The sequence below is a fragment of the Pelobates fuscus genome, chromosome 3, assembly GCF_036172605.1.
Source record: "Pelobates fuscus isolate aPelFus1 chromosome 3, aPelFus1.pri, whole genome shotgun sequence".
Lineage (NCBI taxonomy): Eukaryota > Metazoa > Chordata > Amphibia > Anura > Pelobatidae > Pelobates > Pelobates fuscus.
Genome location: NC_086319.1, coordinates 281,501,250 through 281,521,818, shown reverse-complemented (window position 1 = coordinate 281,521,818; position 20,569 = coordinate 281,501,250).

The window sequence follows — 20,569 nt, the reverse complement described above, 5'->3', positions numbered from 1 at the left end:
TGCCCCCCTCCCCAAATACATTACTCCCCTCCCCAATACATTACTGCCCCCCTCCCCAAATACATTACTCCCCTCCCCAATACATTACTGCCCCCTTCCCCAAATACATTACTGCCCCCCCTCCCCAATACATTACTGCACCCTCCCCAATACATTACTGCACCCTCCCCAATACATTACTGCCCCTCCCCAAATACATAACTGCACCCTCCCCAATACATTACTGCCCCCCTCCCCAAATACATTACTCCCCTCCCCAATACATTACTGCCCCCCTCCCCAAATACATTACTCCCCTCCCCAATACATTACTGCCCCCTTCCCCAAATACATTACTGCCCCCCCTCCCCAATACATTACTGCACCCTCCCCAATACATTACTGCACCCTCCCCAATACATTACTCCCCTCCCCAATACATTACTGCCCCCTTCCCCAAATACATTACTGCCCCCCCTCCCCAATACATTACTGCCCCCTCCCCAATACATTACTGCCCCCTTCCCCAAATACATTACTGCCCCCCCTCCCCAATACATTACTGCCCCCTCCCCAATACATTACTGCCCCCTCCCCAATACATTACTGCCCCCCCTCCCAAAATACATTACTCCCCTCCCCAATACATTACTGCCCCCCTCCCCAAATACATTACTCCCCTCCCCAATACATTACTGCCCCCCTCCCCAAATACATTACTCCCCTCCCCAATACATTACTGCCCCCTTCCCCAAATACATTACTGCCCCCCCTCCCCAATACATTACTGCACCCTCCCCAAATACATTACTCCCCTCCCCAATACATTACTGCCCCCTTCCCCAAATACATTACTGCCCCCCCTCCCCAATACATTACTGCCCCCTCCCCAATACATTACTGCCCCCTTCCCCAAATACATTACTGCCCCCCCTCCCCAATACATTACTGCCCCCTCCCCAATACATTACTGCCCCCTCCCCAATACATTACTGCCCCCCCTCCCAAAATACATTACTCCCCTCCCCAATACATTACTGCCCCCCTCCCCAAATACATTACTCCCCTCCCCAATACATTACTGCCCCCCTCCCCAAATACATTACTCCCCTCCCCAATACATTACTGCCCCCTTCCCCAAATACATTACTGCCCCCTTCCCCAAATACATTACTGCCCCCCCTCCCCAATACATTACTGCACCCTCCCCAATACATTACTGCCCCTCCCCAAATACATAACTGCACCCTCCCCAATACATTACTGCCCCCCTCCCCAAATACATTACTCCCCTCCCCAATACATTACTGCCCCCCTCCCCAAATACATTACTCCCCTCCCCAATACATTACTGCCCCCTTCCCCAAATACATTACTGCCCCCCCTCCCCAATACATTACTGCACCCTCCCCAATACATTACTGCACCCTCCCCAATACATTACTGCCCCTCCCCAAATACATAACTGCACCCTCCCCAATACATTACTGCCCCCCTCCCCAAATACATTACTCCCCTCCCCAATACATTACTGCCCCCCTCCCCAAATACATTACTCCCCTCCCCAATACATTACTGCCCCCTTCCCCAAATACATTACTGCCCCCCCTCCCCAATACATTACTGCACCCTCCCCAATACATTACTGCACCCTCCCCAATACATTACTGCCCCTCCCCAAATACATTACTGCCCCTCCCCAAATACATAACTGCACCCTCCCCAATACATTACTGCCCCCCTCCCCAAATACATTACTCCCCTCCCCAATACATTACTGCACCCTCCCCAATACATTACTGCCCCTCCCCAAATACATAACTGCACCCTCCCCAATACATTACTGCCCCCTTCCCCAAATACATTACTGCCCCCCCTCCCCAATACATTACTGCCCCCTCCCCAATACATTACTGCCCCCCTCCCCAAATACATTACTCCCCTCCCCAATACATTACTGCCCCCCTCCCCAAATACATTACTCCCCTCCCCAATACATTACTGCCCCCTTCCCCAAATACATTACTGCCCCCCCTCCCCAATACATTACTGCCCCCTCCCCAATACATTACTGCCCCCTCCCCAATACATTACTGCCCCCCTCCCCAAATACATTACTCCCCTCCCCAATACATTACTGCCCCCTTCCCCAAATACATTACTGCCCCCCCTCCCCAATACATAACTGCACCCTCCCCAATACATTACTGCCCCCCTCCCCAAATACATTACTCCCCTCCCCAATACATTACTGCCCCCTTCCCCAAATACATTACTGCCCCCCTCCCCAATACATTACTGTCCCCTCCACAATACATTACTGCCCCCCTCCCCAAAAACGTTGCTCCTAGCGCTCACCAAAGGACCATCAACACCGTAGACACCATGAGTACCGCTGACTTCATGAACCGCCGCTGCTGGGCTGGAATCACTCTGTCTGCTATCCACCCTGGACTTATGACCAGGTTCTAGTGGGTGAACCTCTTCCTTCTGTAGAGGGAAGCAGGATCAGGAACAAGAGCTCAGTAGCTAAGGGAGTACGCAGAGCATGCTGGGCTCGCATAGAGCAGTGGCTGGCAGGAGGGAGAACGTGGAGGGAGTCTGCTGGGCTCCTCTTTGCTGCCCCAACTACAGGCTACAGTTAAGAGGCAAGGAGGGGAAAATACTTTTTTTTTTTTAATTATACAAATTCTACATTAAAAAAAATAATCCCAGCAGCATTTGTCACACATCCAACACACACACACACACACACACACACACACACATCAAACAGACAAACAGCATCCACTACACAACAACACACATCATCCACTACACAACCACACACATCATCCACTACACAACCATACACATCATCCACTAAACAACCATACACATCATCCACTACACAACCATACACATCATCCACTACACAACCACACACATCATCCACTACACAACCATACACATCATCCACTACACAACCACACACATCATCCACTACACAACCATACACATCATCCACTACACAACCACACACATCATCCACTACACAACCACACACATCATCCACTACACAACCACACACACATCATCCACTACACAACCATACACATCATCCACTACACAACCATACACATCATCCACTACACAACCATATAACTAGAAAGAAATTTGAGAAACCCTAAGCTCAATTACAGTCAAAGTGTAGAGCAGGGTACCCCAATTTAGGCAGATTAAATTTAAGAAAGGCAATCTGCTCCATGAGATGAGGTGACATTTGTGAGCGCTGTGGATTCAGTATATTACCGGTTACCGAAAACACACGCTCACTTGGGACAGTGGTTGGCGGACATGAAAGCAGCTCCTGCGCAACCAATGAGAGTGCAGGCCACACACTCTTCTTCTCATCCCAATAGCTAAGAGGGTCGACATTATGGGGCAAAGGAGGTTCAGAGAGGTACGCTCTGACCATTTCTGAGGCAGTGCTCTCCTGTCTGCTGCTAGCACTCTCAGTGGGTCCAACTATATCCTCAAGCAACTCTTCCCAAAATGCAGCTGCTCCACTCAGTTGTGTGGTGGTGGTGGTAGTGCCACTGCTTCTGCAAGAAGTGGCCGACATCTCAGCCTCCTGCTGAACTACTCCCTCATACAGCATTCCCCTCTTTTGCTGCCAGTCACACACCCTCTGGATCAGTTTCTCCCTCCAATTTGTTAAGTTATTGGATCTGAGTGCAAGCTTTCCCTTAATCCTTGGATCACACAGGCAAGCTAGCATCAGTTCAGGAGAATTATCCAATCGCTCACGTAGGCGAACTTTAAGCTGATCCTTCAGCCTCCTGACCAGAGTTACTACATCAGGATGTAAAGGATCACCTTGAACAACCTCTTGGCGTTCAAGGAAGACACCCATCTTGCTCCCTAGATGGGTGAAAACAGGGATTACCTGTCCCAGATTGGCAGTGTTCAAGCTTAAATTTTCAGTGGCATCCCTGAAGGGTTTCAGGACTGCCACTAGCTGAGCAATCACTGTCCAATCGTCTCTACCTAGTGGAGAACCAATACCAATGTACTGGTCTGATGACAGACTATGGATTGCCCTCTGCTGCTCTAAAATCCTCTCCAGCATCTCTACAGTAGAGTTCCACCGTGTACTGACATCTTGTCGTAGACAGTGTGTGGGAAGACCTGCCTTCTCTTGTTCCTGCCTCAACAGTTGGCTAGCCTTCACACTGCGGTGGAAGTGCCCAGCAATCCTCCTGCACCTTTCAATCACACTGGAAACTCTGTTATTACCTTCTGGGATTGCTGACTTTACTACTAGATGGATAATGTGCGCTGCACAGCGCACACCAACAAGGTTGCCATCACGCAGAGCTTTCACCATATTTGTAGCTCCATCAGTAACCACAAAGCCCACTTCTACATTGGTGCCTGCCTCCGCTCCAACCCAAAGAGACACCATCCTCCTTACTGCCTGCAGAATGTTATCTGAAGTGTGTTTTTCATCCATCACTTCAGCATGGAGAAGGAAAGAGCGATAGCCCAGCTGATCAGATACACCTCCCTTTCTGCTAGACACTGCTGCTGAAGTTGCAGCAGCAGCTTCCTGAGACACACCAGGCTCCCACCAGTGTGCTGTCAGGGAAAGGAAGGCATGCTGGCCACTTGGTGCACTCCACAAATCTGTGGTAAAATGCACAGACTGACCAGCAGCCTTCGAAAGCTCCCTTTTAACTACTCCAACACAGGACCGGTAAAGTGAAGGGACTATCCTCCTGCTGAAAGTGGAGCGTGAGGGAAGATGATATTGTGGAGCCACAGCCTCCATCAACTGTTTGAAAGGCTGCCCTTCTATCATAGAAAATGAAGCACCCCCAACAGCAATTAACTGGCCAATAAGTCGCGTAATTTTATTGGCCTGCTGTTTAGACATAGCCCTGGAGTGGAATCCCCCAAATTGTTCCAGGGTGGGCTGGACGCATTGTGATGCTCCAACCAGTCTTGGTTGTTGGCTGGCAGCACCAGTAGCTCTTGGCTCTGCAACACCTCCCATGTCACTCCTAGCTGCCATGGTACTGGACACTGTAATAGTAGAAGCTATGCTGCCTGCCCTAGTACTTTCTGCCTCTTCCCTCAATAACACAGCCTTGTGATGGCTGCGAAGGTGATGGTTCATCCCTGCACTGGTGAGATGACCCAACACTCTCCCCCTGCTAACTTCCTTCCCACAAAGTTTGCACTTTGCAAAGCGCCCATCTCCAACACTTTCAAAGTGATCCCAAACTTTGCTGCGGCGCAAAACATTGGCACTTGCCCTTCGGGATTCTGCTGCTAATGGTGGTGTAATAATTGGTGGTGGTGGTGGTGGTGGTGGTGGTGGTGGTGGTGGTGGTGGTGGTGGTGGTGGTGGTGGTGGTCTGCTAATGGTTGAAGTAGCAGGTGCTACTATTGGAGAAAGTGGAGAGGAAGGGGAAAAATGTGCACTTGTAGCAGGAGAAAAGGTTGGACTGCTCCCTGAAGAATTCTGACTTTCCTCTACTATCTCATCCTCATTCTCAGGCTCATAGTCAAGCTCTTCATCAGCCAGACTAAATGCAATTCCTGCAAGGTTGGGGGTAAGACTGATATCACCTCCAGGAATAATAGGACTAGGAGCACTGGGTAGCATTGGCAATGGCAACAACTCCTGTGCTGAGGTGCCGCTGTCAGTGGTAGAAGCAGGCGCAGCACTGGTGGTGGTGGAAGTGGTGGTCTTGAGAGGGGGATTAGGAAACAGCCTCCGTGTACAAGAAGGACGCTTCTTAGCAGCACGACTCACAGGCCTGCTTGTGGTATTGGAAGATGCTTGGGGAAAAACACGCTTCCTCTTACTTATTGGGCTACTCCTACTACCAGTTGTGTTTTTAGTATTAGTAGCCATAGTGCTCACCCTTAAAAGCCCTGCTGGTTTCCCTTTGCCATAGAAAAGACTTGCAATTCTGGGCCTTGCTGCACTGCTGCCTGCTATTGGTGCCACTGCCTTTCCTTGACCAGACTTTGGCCTCCTAGGTGGTGAGTCTGACATAGCAGCACTCCTTGACCGCTTAGGCTGACGCATAGGCTGCGTACTCAAACTACCACTACTTGTGGTGGTGGCGGTGGTATTGGTGGTGGTGGTGGCTGACTGACCCTCCCTCACTTTACTAGTGGATGAACGTTTAAGAGGATCCATTTAGAATTTTAAAATAGTAAGAAAAGAAAAGAAAAGAAGTTGAAGAAAAGAAAAGAAAGAGATAATGTAATGTATGTACTATGTGGTGTTTTTAAAATAACGTTTATATTTTTATTAAAAAGGATTATTTGAAGTTTGGTGCTATGCTAATATACAGATCAACACAGATAAAAAAAAAAAAATAGAGACACTAGTACTGAGGCAGATTTCTTCACTCTAGTGCTTTCTGAGGAACTATACAAAACTGCACTGTCTGCCAACAACAAGTGCTCCCTGCTCGACTACTGCAAAAAACAGCGTATGAAAAAATTTACTAATATTAGAAAAATAAAATAATAAAAGGTTTACTACAGCTACCTTGAAGCTTAGGTTAGGACAGTCACACAGTCAATCAGAAACTAAAATGAACCAAATAAAAACAGCAACCAGTTAGCTTCACTGATTGCTGTTAAACAAACACACTAACTGAACTAATAAAAATCAGTTAATGAAAAAAGGAATTTCTTCACAACAGCAGTCAGAACAGTTAACTTCACTGCTGATGCTGATGTGAGCACAAAAAGAAAATGACACTAAAAGTGTGAAAAATGTAAAACAAAAATAGACTGTTTGATTGACTAGTGTGTTTTCTGTTCTAACAAAGCACAAAGAGACTGTACTACAACAAATATATAGTCTAAACTGAAGATAATTCTATCAACTTAATAAAATGTTTTAATTAAAACTGAAGCTAATTCTATTAACTGAATAAAAAAATATTACTTAACTTTTATACTGACTGCCTGCAAAATGACGCAGCACCTCTGTAAAATCAATTTAACAAAAATCCACTTTGCTGCTAAAAATAATTAACAGATAAACTAGATTTCTTTTCTTCTAGGCTAACAAGCTAGTCTACCCCTAGGGCAGAAGCCCTCAGGCCCACTACGCTAAAGTACTGGACTGATTCTACCTTTACTCTAAATCTAAATCAATTTAAGCTAATTAATTTTGATTAAATAAAAATAAACAGATTTAAAAAGATTTAAAAAGTAATACCTGGTTGCTGTAGGCAGTAAGCAAGCGGGGGGGAAGGCAGGCACTGGCAGTGCCAGCCAGGCACCGTGTGGCACACTGACAGCAGCACAGCTCTCAAAAAGCACTAAAATAAAATAAAAAATTCTCAGCAATAGACTCAAATTCAACAAGTGAGAACTGGTAGGCACACCAAGACTCACTCACAGAAAATCTCTAAGACAAGCAATGAGGCTAACACAGCACAGAAGCACAGTGTGTCAACAACAAAACTCAGTCAAAGAAGGGCATAGAAAGCTGCTGTTTAGTTATTTTTTAAATCCACGATAAAGCACTCACCATTGGATAAGCCCCTACAGCATCATGTCAAAGGAGTGAGCTGATTAGATAAATGAAAATCAGCTCACTCCCATACCCCTCCTTTTTGATTCATACAAGAAGGCATCCGAATGAACTAATACACGAATTGAGGCAAATCAGTTCATTCATTAGTTCATTAGTTCATTCGTTTTTCTACCATCCCCATGTAAAGCAATGAAAAAGCACGAATGGTTTGTGCGTTCGGTAGTTTGAATTCGGTAGTTTGAATTCGGTAGTTTGAATTCGGTAGTATGCTCTCGTTCGGTAGTTTGCATTGCAATACATTACACAGAGGTGCTAAAATGTAAATTCACCCAGAGTATAATTCAAAAAGCCGAATGAACGAACAAACGAAAGATTTTCGGCAAACGGCTATTCGTTTGTTCGTTCTTTAGTTTGTATAGCCTTTCGTAATTCGGTATTCGGAAGAATGACCGAAAATGCATATTTTCGTACGAAAATCCATTCGTACGAATACGAATGCCCAAGTCTAATCATAATGATATTTTACTTTAAATTGTTAAGCTGTTTTTGAATGTCATAACATAGATGCTCCCTGGGTACCAGTAGATACTCTCCTATCCTTTCTTGCTCAGCTTCCATACTGAGCAGAGAAATGATCATTGAGAAGCATTGGACAATTGGCACAGAGCATATACTTTAAGTCTAAACCTGACTGCCCATTGTGAGTATTGTAGATACTGTTAATTACAACTGTTGACCAATTAAAGGAAAACTCCAAACACTATCAGTCCTATTGAGAGTTGTAGCAATACAATTAATTAAATATTTTCATTGAATATTTCAGTGATTACCCACTGTATTCATACAGATACATTTATTGCTATTGTGTATTCATTTATTTTTTTATTGATGAATTGTTTTATACATTTTCCCAGGTGCTCCGTAGTAGTCCCATTTTGTTCTGTTTTGTATGCGCATCTTTTTCAACATTATACTCTTTTTTTTTTTTTGTAGACTTATATAATTTAAGTTTGCTCTTTTGTCAGAAGTACCACAAGCTAATCAGCTGTATTTTGTTGTTGTGATGGGCACTGGAGATTGGTTAAGTAACTCTGTAAACTTTGGGGTATTGAATATTGAGAAAGGGCAGTGTGCCTGAAATATTTGTATTTCTGTGTTTCTTAAATAAATAGTGTGTGCCACTAGTGCACCCTAAATAACTTATTTGCACCTATACCTATTTTCACTTTAATATTTTTTTATTTGTGGGCACTGCTGGAAGAAAACAAAGTAATCAGCTATTTATGGTAGCAGAGATGGCCATGCCAAAACTATCCATTGCTGTAAAAGGCCATTCAGACTGCACGATCAGGACATTGGGATTTCAGCCAAACTGAATGCAGTGGATGGCTGAAATTCGGACCCAGATTGTTATTATATGGACCCAGATAATTCAAAACCAGCCAGGAATTTTGTGGTTAAAATCAATGTAATATAGTAGTGTACAATTTTTTGACTGTAATATAATAGCAGTCAGTTTCCTTCACGCGTGTGCATTTCAGGGCCTGCCAGGGCACAGTGTTACACCAGTGCAACTCATATCTGGTGTAACAGTAGTGTACATTTAAAAAAAAAAAAAATTTTTTGACTGTAATAGATTGAATAGCAGTTGATGTCTGCCAGCGTGTGTGTCACAGCGTATACTGTGCCCACTTGCCTAGTGCCACCACTCATATCTGGTGTCCCAGTGCGTTTAAGGGCCTGCCAGGGCACAGTGTCACACCAGTGCAACTCATATCTGGTGTAACAGTAGTGTACATATAAAAAAAAAGAATTTTTGGACTGTAATAGATTGCATAGCAGTTAGTTGTCTGCAAGCGTGTGTATCAGGCCTACAGCTTCTACTCTGCCAACTTCTGCCACTGCACAGTGCCACTCATATCTGTTGTCACAGTAGCTTGCACTCATAGTACCACTAATCGAAAACAAAATGACAGGCAGAGGCAGGCCACCCCGCTCTCTCCTTATCCTTGCTTGCTTATCCGCTGTTTTGTCCTCTGTGTACCAGTCCTCGGCTTGTTCTACGTTACGCTGTCTCTCAGTTCCCTTGACCTCGGCTTGTTCTGACTCTGTCTTTCTCTCGTCCTAGTCCGGCCATTCTAAGGTCCGGTAAGACGAACTCTGTTTCTTGTCTCTTGACTGTGAACTATTCCTGCGTGTTGGGGTATATTACCGTGACATTACGATAGGGCCATGGACCCCGCAGGTTTAGGTCAACAGATGGCCACTCATGAGGCTAGATTCGCAGAACAGGATCACCGTATGGATCAAATGGCTCAAGCCATCCAGACACTGTTATCCAGATCTGTTCCGGTACCTGTACCTACGCCTCCTGTAAACCCTATACCGGACACAGCTAATATGTCTAATGCTTCTGCACATCTAACCCCGCCACCTAGGTATGGAGGGGACGCTAAGACATGTAGGGGATTCCTTAATCAAGTGGAATTCCACTTCGAAATGTACCCACGTTCATTTCCCACTGACAGATCTAAGGTGGGTTTTCTTATGCACCAGCTTACGGATAAGGCACTAGAATGGGCAAATCCTATTTGGGAGGCTAATGGGCCTATGGTACACGACTTCAATAGCTTCCTCACAGCGTTCCGTAGAACATTTGACACGACTAAAAGGTCAAAAAATGCCGCCAGGGCATTAATGAGAATAAAGCAAGGATCTAAATCTGTAGCCGATTATGCTATTCAGTTCCGGACCCTTGCCTCACAGGTAGATTGGACTAATAATGGCCTTACTACTGCCTTTATGGAAGGTCTGTCTGATACTATCTTAGATGAGGTAGCAGCTAAGGACCTCCCTGTACCCCTGGAGGACCTGATTGACTATCTTATCGATATAGATAACAGGATCCGTGACAGGTTATATACCAGGTCCAGAAATAGACATTTTGTTCCCTTTAACTCCCCTAGAGCTGAGATTCCCGAGGGATCTAAAGGTTCTGAGGAGGAACCTATGCAGTTAGGGGTTGCTAAACTTACCGACGCTGAAAAGCTTTATAGGAGAAAGGAGGGACTTTGTCTTTATTGTGGTAGGAGGGGTCATATGAGACAAGAATGTCCCGTGCGTCCGGGAAACTATCGCACCTAAGACCGTATAGAGGACTGGCCTTGGGTGTGACATCACAGTCCTCACATTTGCCTCTTAATAAGTTACTTCTTCCTGTTTCCCTGCACCTTGATAGTGACTGCATAGCAGGGAATATACTAGCCCTGGTTGATTCCGGAGCGGCCGAAAACTTTATTGATTCCAGTTTTGTCAAGGAGAATAACATACCCACCAGAGAGAAGGAGACACCCTTGGCCGTTGAGGCCATAGATGGTAGACCATTATGCTCTCCAATTATCACACATGAGACTGTTCCCCTACATATGTCTACAGGGGTGTTACACTCTGAGACCATTCGGTTTCAGATCATTACTTCTCCTTCCTCTCACCTCGTGTTAGGGTATCCTTGGTTACGTACTCATAATCCCACCATTGATTGGGAGTCAGGACAAATAGTTTCTTGGAGTGATTCTTGCCAAGAGTCTTGTGTTGTTAAAGTCACCCCTTTGAATTCTACTCATATTCCTCCCGTGCCTACGGTCATACCCTCTCAGTACCTGTCTCTTAAATCTGTTTTTGATAAAAGGGAGGCTGAAAGATTGCCACCTCACAGGCCTTACGATTGTGCAATTAATTTATTACCTGGTACGATGCCTCCCAAAGGGAGAATATATCCTTTATCTCCTCAGGAGAATCTGGTTATGGAGGAATATATCAAGGAATCTCTAGAGAAGGGATTTATAAGAAGATCCTCTTCCCCGGCAGGGGCTGGGTTCTTCTTTGTGTCTAAGAAAGATGGCGAATTAAGGCCTTGTATTGACTATAGGGGCCTTAATAAAATCACCGTCAAAAATGCGTACCCCATACCTTTGATCACAGAACTTTTTGATAGGCTTAAACAGGCCACAGTTTTTACTAAATTGGACCTTAGGGGTGCTTACAACCTCATACGTATCAAAAAGGATCACGAGTGGAAGACTGCTTTCAATACCAGGAGTGGCCACTACGAGTACACTGTGATGCCCTTTGGTCTTTGTAACGCCCCAGCAGTTTTTCAAGAATTTATTAATGATGTCCTACGTCAATTTATACATACATTCGTTATAGTATACTTGGACGACATATTAATTTATTCTAATGATTTACAGACTCATCACATGCATGTTAAATTAGTGTTGAGAACTCTTCTGGTTAACGGTCTCTATTGCAAACTCGAAAAATGTTCATTTGATCAATCTGAAGTCCAATTCTTGGGTTATATAATCTCTGCCAAGGGTTTTCGTATGGATCCCAAGAAACTGTCTGCCATTATGGAATGGCCTCTGCCCCAGGGTTTGAAAGCCATTCAGCGGTTTCTGGGGTTCTCTAATTATTATAGGCGTTTTATTAAAGGATTTTCTGCCATTGTAGCGCCTATAACCAGAATGACCAAGAAGGATGGTAATACTCATGTCTGGAAACCAGAAGCACTCGAGGCCTTTGAATTCTTGAAAGCTACATTTGCCTCTGCTCCTGTTTTACAGCATCCTGTCCCTTCACTGCCCTTTATTCTTGAGGTTGATGCTTCTGAGATAGGGGTAGGTGCTATCTTGTCTCAAAGAGATTCACCTGAAAAGCCGTTACACCCTTGTGGCTTCTTTTCCAGACAGATGTCCAAAGCAGAGAGGAATTATGATGTAGGCAATCGTGAACTCCTTGCTATCATTTTGGCGCTCAAGGAATGGAGACATCTGCTAGAGGGTACCAGGGATCCTATCCTCATTTTAACGGATCACAAAAACCTCTCATACCTTAGTGAAGCAAAAAGATTGTCTTCTAGGCAGGCCAGGTGGTCTCTCTTTTTGTCTCGTTTTAATTACATAATCACTTACAGACCGGGTGATCGTAATACTAAAGCTGACGCTCTGTCCAGACAATTCGAAACTACTGACAAACTCGAGGTCGATGTTACCCCTGTCATTCCGCCTGACAGAATAATAGCGACTACTGTTCTTTCTATTTCGTCTTCTCTCTTACAAACTATTCAGGCTAAACAAAACTTGGCTCCTGAGGAGAGGCCTGCTGATAAGCTATTCGTTGATATACCAGAGAGACGAGACATCTTGTCATTATATCATGACACTAGAACTGCTGGACACCCTGGTATTTCTAAGACAGTCTCAGCAGTTTCTAGATATTTCTGGTGGGCTTCCTTGCGCAAGGACGTCACCGATTACGTTAATGCCTGTAGCACTTGTGCCAGTATGAAGTCCTCCCACAGAGTCCCTTGTGGGTTGTTGCATCCGTTGCCCATACCCGAGAGGCCATGGTCCAATATATCCATGGATTTTATTGTTGAATTACCTCCCTCTAATGGTAAAACTGTCATCCTGATGATTGTGGATCGTTTTTCTAAGATGGCTCATTTTGTGTCTCTTCTCAAATTGCCATCATCCAAGGAACTTGCCTCTATCTTTGCCGGGGAGGTGTTTCGGTTGCATGGTATTCCCACTTCGATCGTGTCCGATAGGGGTAGCCAGTTTATTTCCAGATTCTGGAGAGCGTTTTGTGCAGAGATGGGTATCTCCCTCTCGTTTTCTTCAGCCTACCACCCCCAGTCTAATGGAGCTGCTGAACGTGCCAACCAATCTCTGGAGCAGTATCTTCGCTGTTTCGTGTCCCACCATCAGAACAATTGGGCTGACCTGCTTCCTTGGGCTGAGTTTGCTCGTAATAATGCTGCTCATGAATCCTCCGGTAACAGCCCTTTTTACGTTGTTTATGGCCGGCATCCCGTGGTTCTTCCAGCTGCATTCTCCTTACAGGGCATGCCAGCTCTGGACGAACATTTGGCTAGTCTACGTAATACTTGGGAGCAGGTTCAGTGTTCTTTGGTGGCCTCAGCTGCTCGCCAGAAGGTTCACGCTGACAAGCATCGCAGGGCGGCTCCATCCTATGCTGTGGGAGACCGGGTTTGGCTTTCTACTCGCAATATTCGTCTTCGTGTGCCTTCTATGAAGTTGGCCCCTCGTTTTATTGGTCCTTTTCGTATCTTGCATGTGGTTAATCCTGTCTCGTATGCATTGGATCTTCCAAAAAATTTACGCATTCCTAACGTGTTTCATACCTCCTTGTTAAAACCCCTCCTGTGCAACCGTTTTACTCGGCATGTCCCCCCTCCTCCTCCGGTTTCGGTGGAGGGCCATGAGGAGTTTGAAGTGGCGGCTGTAATTGACTCTCGCTTGCTTCGGGGTCGCCTCCAATATCTGGTACATTGGAAGGGCTATGGGCCTGAGGAACGCAGTTGGATTTCCGCTGACGCTGTTCACGCTCCTCGCCTTGTGCGTTCTTTCCACGCTCGTTTTCCTGCCAGGCCTGCTCCTCCCCGCCCGGTGGGCGTGTCTTCAGGGGGGGGTACTGTAGCGGTACTTACCCTCTCCAGGGGCCGGCCGGGGTCCTCCCTTCTCGCCGCGCGCGGTCCTGCTCCTGCACGAGCCGCGCGCGGCTCAGCCAACGATGGGATCAGTCAGGCGGGCAGTGACCGCGAGAAGCGGTCACATGTCCCGCCCGACACTAAGAGCGCGCCGCGCGTCTCGGGCGCGCTCTTAAAGGGACAGTGGGAGACTAAATTAGAATCAGTCTCCCATTGGCCCCTGTCAGGCCACATTCCCCATACACTCACGTTTTGGGGGCGTGGATATGACAGGGGCCAATCAAAGTGAACCTTTAGGGTATTTATACTCACCTGTTTCCCTTGCTCTTTGCCCTATCGTGGTTTCTGTCCAGTTCCCTTTAGTGCTTGTATCGTTCAGTTGGTTTTTTGGTGCTTGACCTTGGCTTTGTTCCTGACTCCGCTCTCTCCTTATCCTTGCTTGCTTATCCGCTGTTTTGTCCTCTGTGTACCAGTCCTCGGCTTGTTCTACGTTACGCTGTCTCTCAGTTCCCTTGACCTCGGCTTGTTCTGACTCTGTCTTTCTCTCGTCCTAGTCCGGCCATTCTAAGGTCCGGTAAGACGAACTCTGTTTCTTGTCTCTTGACTGTGAACTATTCCTGCGTGTTGGGGTATATTACCGTGACACATATCACCTACACTGCGCATTGGGTAAACCTGCTGACGGCTGCCAAGCATGGAATGCGTGGCTCTGCAGAGGAGTTGGTGACACCGCCACCACTTTCAGGGAGGCCTGCTGCCACCTCCTCTACTCCTCCTACTCCATCCTCTTCCATAACCTCCTCGGCTGAGTCCTCTTCTGCTGCTGCGTCTTGCTCCACATCAACGGCACCCCCCAGCTCCCCAGGTACTATTCCACATCCCGGATACGGCAGTGTCACGCCGTCTTGGGGCTGACTTGCCTGAAAGCAGAGAGTCACACCGGACCAGCACTCCTGTCTGCCCTGAACGCACAGGTGGATCAGTGGCTGACTCCGCACCAACTGGAGATCGGCAAAGTGGTTTGTGACAACGGAAGAAATTTGTTGGTGGCATTGCATTTGGGCAAGTTGACACATGTGCCGTGCATGGCACGTGTGTAATCTGATCGTGCAACGCTTTGTGCATAAGTACCCAGGCTTACAGGACATCCTTAAGCAGGCCAGGAAGGTTTGTGGCCATTTCAGGCGTTCCTACACGGCCATGGCGCACTTTTCCGATATCCAGTGGTGAAAAAACATGCCAGTGAGGCGCTTGATTTGCGACAGCCCGACACGTTGGAATTCAACACTCCTAATGTTCGACCGCCTGCTCCAACAAGAAAAAGCTGTTAACGAGTATTTGTAGGACTGGGGTGCCATGTTACTGGACGCTCATGTGCAATGCCTGTAGGCTCATGCGTCCTTTTGAGGAGGTGACAAACCTAGTCAGTCACACCGAAGGCACCATCAGCGACATCATACCATTTGTTTTCTTCATGGAGCGTGCCCTGCGAAGAGTGCTGGATCAGGCCATAGATTAGCGTGAAGAGGAAGAGTTGTGGTCACCATCACCACCAGAAACAGCCTTATCAGCATCACTTGCTGGACCTGCGGCAACGCTGGAAGAGGATTGTGAGGAAGAGGAGTCAGAGGAGGAATGTGGCTTTGAGGAGGAGGAGGAAGACCAACCACAACAGGCATCCCAGGGTGCTCAATGTCACCTATCTGGTACCCGTGGTGTTGAACGTGGCTGAGGGAAGAAAATACCTTCAGTGAGATCACTGAGGTCGAGGAACAGGACATGAGTAGCTCGGCATCCAACCTTGTGCAAATGGGGTCTTTCATGCTATCGTGCCTGTTGAGGGATCCTCGTATAAAAAGGCTGAAGGAGAACGACCTGTACTGGGTGTCCATGCTACTAGACCCCTGGTATAAGCAGAAAGTGCCTGAAATGTTACCGAATTACGGCAAGTCGGAAAGGATGCAGCAGTTCCAAAATCAATTAAAAAGTATAAGGGTGATGTCACAGCACAACGGGAATCTAACAGGGGAAGAGGTGAAAGTAATTCACCTCCTACCACGACGACAAGGACAGGAGGCTTTACAGACGTGTTGTTTATGGAGGACATGCAGAGCTTTTTAAGTCCTACGCATTGCCACAGCCCTTCGGGGTCCACCCTCAGAGAACGACTCGACCGACAGGTAGCAGACTACCTTGCCTTAACTGCAGATATCGACACTCTGAGGAGCGTTGAACCCCTTGACTACTGGGTGTGCAGGCTTGACCTGTGGCCTGAGCTATCCCAATTTGTGATAGAACTTCTGGCCTGCCCCGCTTCAAGTGTCCTGTCAGAAAGGACCTTCAGTGCAGCAGGAGGTATTGTCACTGAGAAGGGAAGTCGCCTAGGTCAAAAAAGTCTAGATTACCTCACCTTTATTAAGATGAATGAGGGATGGATCCCGAAGAACTGACAGTGGGCGATTCAGTCGACTAAAAAAGGCCTGATGAGGGGGACGTAACAGGGTGTCGCGGCTGCCGGCCCGCCGCGTGATATTTAAATCCCTAGCTTACCCCAGTACCTTGCCCTGTCGTGGTTTCCTGTTCCTGGTTTCCTGAGAGTGCTTTATCATTATGAATCTGATTTCCTGGTATCCTGATCTTGGCTTTTCCCTGGTTATTCTAAATTCTGGTTTCCCTGACTTGGCTTGTGTAAACGGTATTGTGTATTTTCTGGCTTCCTTGACCTCGGCTTTCCCTTTGACCATTCTCTGTCTCTAGCGTATTAGTCCGGCCATTCTAAGGTCCGGTTTACACTCTGTCCTTTTATTTTCCTTTTCTTGCCTATGTATATATTTACATAGTTTCTGCGTGCTGGACCACACTAGTAGTCGTGACATTTGGATTAAACTGATAAGAATAGTACTACTTAACACACCACTCCTATCTGGTGGCACATTAGATTGCACGCGCAGTGCCCCAAATTTGAAGAAGGAGGACCGACCAAGCATCTTTTTCCATCTCCCGGTTCCTAAAATCGATGCCATATACACGTCCCCTGATAGGGGACGTAACAGGGATTAAACTGATAGGAATAGTACTACTTAACACACCTCATAATAACGCAGAGAGAGGCAACACAAAGAGAGAAGAGTCTGAAGAAGAGGAGTCAGAGGAGGAAGGTGGCTTTGAGGAGGTGGAAGACCAAACACAGCAGGCGTCCCAGGGGGCTTGTTGTCACCTTTCGGGGACCCTTGGTGTTGTACGTGGCTGGGTGGAGGAAGAGACCTTCAATGACATCAGTGAGGACAAGGAACGGGACATGGCTAGCTTGGTATCCAGCCTTGTGCAAATGGGGAGTTTGTGTTTGTGCAAATGGACTGTTTGTGGTTGTTTGCGGTGCGTTAAACGGGGAGTTTGGTCTGTCACTGTGAAGCGGGCGTAACCCTTACACTACCTGATTGATAAAACATCATACCTGATGTTTTTTTTTTTTTTTTTAATTCTTTATTTTATTGTGCATAAACAATACAGGTAGACAGGCAATGCCACAACAGCTGTTGCTTGCGTTCAGGACAACATTGAGAAACATTTGCTTGGCATATCTAAACAGTGCACATTTTATGTTTTGTTGTAAGATCGTCAAGGGTAAGGACAACATGTCAGTTATCTGGCAGAGTAGAAGACAAGCTATTCGGACAAACATACTGACTTTTTATGAGTTGAAAGGGTCACAGGCTTAGTTAAGGTTCGTCGTATGCAAGTTAAAAATAAAAAAGAAACGAGAAACATAATCAACGAGAAATCATTATTAAACGTAGGATAAACGGTCTAGGTATCTGCTTCCAGAAGGTACATTTATACGCCTGTTATAAGCAATCATGAACCTATGAATCGAGTTGCTCAGGTCATACAATAACAGAAGTCGCTGAGTTTAACGCTTATATGCAGCAGTGTCTACTGAGGCTGGTCCGAGGACCTTACTTGTATGGCAAAATATACTTTTAGTGACAACTTGCACCAAGAGGTAAAACATTAAAGAGGATAAAATGAAGTAATAAGGTGAACCAGCATTCCAACGTGTGTAAAGGAAGTAATGCTTACTACAATATTGGAAATTTACAGTTGGTGCCTAGATTCCTGGTAGTCTGTCTCATGTCTAAGCATAGTAAACATGCCGGTATAGCTGAGAACTTCTGACTATGCTATATAACGATTTGTCTCAGCATGGACGTTTGAGAGACCTTGCAATACCGTGAGGATGAGCAACAAGGGAAGAAATAAAAACTGTGAGGTACTGCAAAGCTTGCATTAGGGGCTTATCCCTGCTAACCAATGCCTAGTGATGGCAGAGTATATCCAACGCTTCACTTTGCTAGAGGAGCTACGCTTATATATGAATCTGAAACTCAACATCGTTGCTAGAGTAGTGCAAGAACCCTGCTATGGGCGAACCGCTTAATGTAATTACGTATCATTGGTGCTAACATGGAGAGGTGGCCTAAACAGTGGGTTGTAGAGTAGAACATAAAAGTCAAAGTATAAGGGAAACATCAAATGAAAATGAGAAACCACAGGGAAAGTTATAACATTTACAGGTAGAACCCGTAGGAGGCCTCTGTAGTGTCTAGAGTCCCGGTCAGCCTACCCCCGCAAGAGGTATAACGCAGTCCCACTCTGGTGCCTTTGCGAGTCCTTATCTTGGTCGCGGCTTGTGTTCAGGGGGTGCCCCAAGATGTGGGTGTGGGACATTGTTGGTCTTACCCGGCGTTGCCGCCATTTTGGGCCCCGTGCCTCGCCAACTCCACTCCCGGTCTGATGGCACTCTCATTTCAGGCAATGTGGTTTCCAGCCGGTAAGCCTTCTGCTTGCCCGTGTGCCCCAAGCTCTGAGATCCTCCGCACTTCCGCGCCCCGTCAGCCATCGAGTAGCACAGTTCGTGAGTCGGTCTGGGCCCAGAGGGTCCTCTTTGTGGCTTTAGGCGTCGCTGTAATATGGGCCTCCTCAGGCTGCGTGGAGCGCGGCGTCGGACTTTGCCGGATCGGCGGTATGGCGGGAAGGCCGGCTTGTCTTGGCGCCCTGCTTCGGTAAGTAAGGGCGTTTGGTGATTGCGCAGGTGCTGTTTCGCTTGATGGGAGTGGGTGGGTGATGCCCGCCTTGCGGGAGTGATTGGTCGTGGCGAGGCAGGTGGATTCAGCTTACCCACCAGCTTTCTCCAGAATGCCTCGAAGTGGTGGTTTATTCGAGTGAGGATGTCTTGTGAATGGTCGTTGAGGTCGTAGGCAAACGCTGTGTCCGCCATCTTAGGGAGGTCTCCGTTTAATGCCTTCGGCGGTGTTCCCCTTCTCCTCTCACTTAGGGTTGCCACCTCAGGGTGGACCGGGATTACCCCCGCCGGTCCGAGGGGGGGGTAGCAGGGCTTGCTCGTGTGGTGGGCAGCTTTAGGGTGCCTCCAGGACAGGGGAGCGGCCGCCTCCCCCGCCCGCGGCAGACCAGGCCGCATTGTCGGTCGTGGTTTCATCTGGCCCCAATCCGGTTGTTTAGGAGCCCATTGTGTGCCCACCATCGCGGTTGGCATGTGGGTGCCCGGCAGAGATGGTTGTGTCACTTGGGTGAGCAGATAGCCGCTGGTTTTATCAAGCTTTTGCGGGAGCTCATGGAAAGCACATCTATCCGCCATGATGGTCAGGCCCCGCCCCCCCATACCTGATGTTTTAAAGCAGGTTATTCCAAACAATTTAGGAATGTTAGGTGATTTATGCCCTTTATGGATTAAAACCAGACTCTGCATCAACTATGTAATTTTCCATGGGAGTTTTGCCATGGATCCCCTTCCTGCATGCCACAGTCCAGGTGTTAGTCCCCTTGAAACAACTTTTCCATCACTATTGTGGCCATAATGAGTCCCTGTGGGTTTTAAAATTCGCCTGCCTATTGAAGTCTATGGCGGTTTGCCCAGTTCGCCCGTTCGCGAACATTTGCGGAAGTTCGCCGTTTGCGAACTGAAAATTTTATGTTCGCGACATCACTAGTAAGCGATTGTAAACTACTCTCTGGGTCACTGGATGGTAAATACATTAAATCAAATTAACTATGTGGAGTAGTTCAAAGGTTTGAAATTCAGTTTTCAATGTTTTAAAGTGTATACTCAGTGAGAACTACAGCCAGCAGTGAGCTAGTTAAACAGCATAACTTGTGTATTTTCAGACTGCCAGAATCTGTTTATTGCTATGTGCTACATATTCTGTCTACCAGTTGCTTGTCTGATTTGATACATCTGTGATATCAAATATTCCCTTAGCAGTTTTTTAATATCTGTATTTATCTTTGTTGGTCAAATGTATGGCAATATCTGTTCTAGAGGAGATATACATAAGTTTAATGTGTATAATTTCTTTAGAAATTAACTGGGTATTGATGGATACTGTTTTACTAAAAGCAAGGTGATTGTCACGCATGTATACATTATTATTATTATTGTTGTCACTATAAATATATTTTTATAATATTGTTATTATCATTGTGTGAAATATAAATTCTCTAAT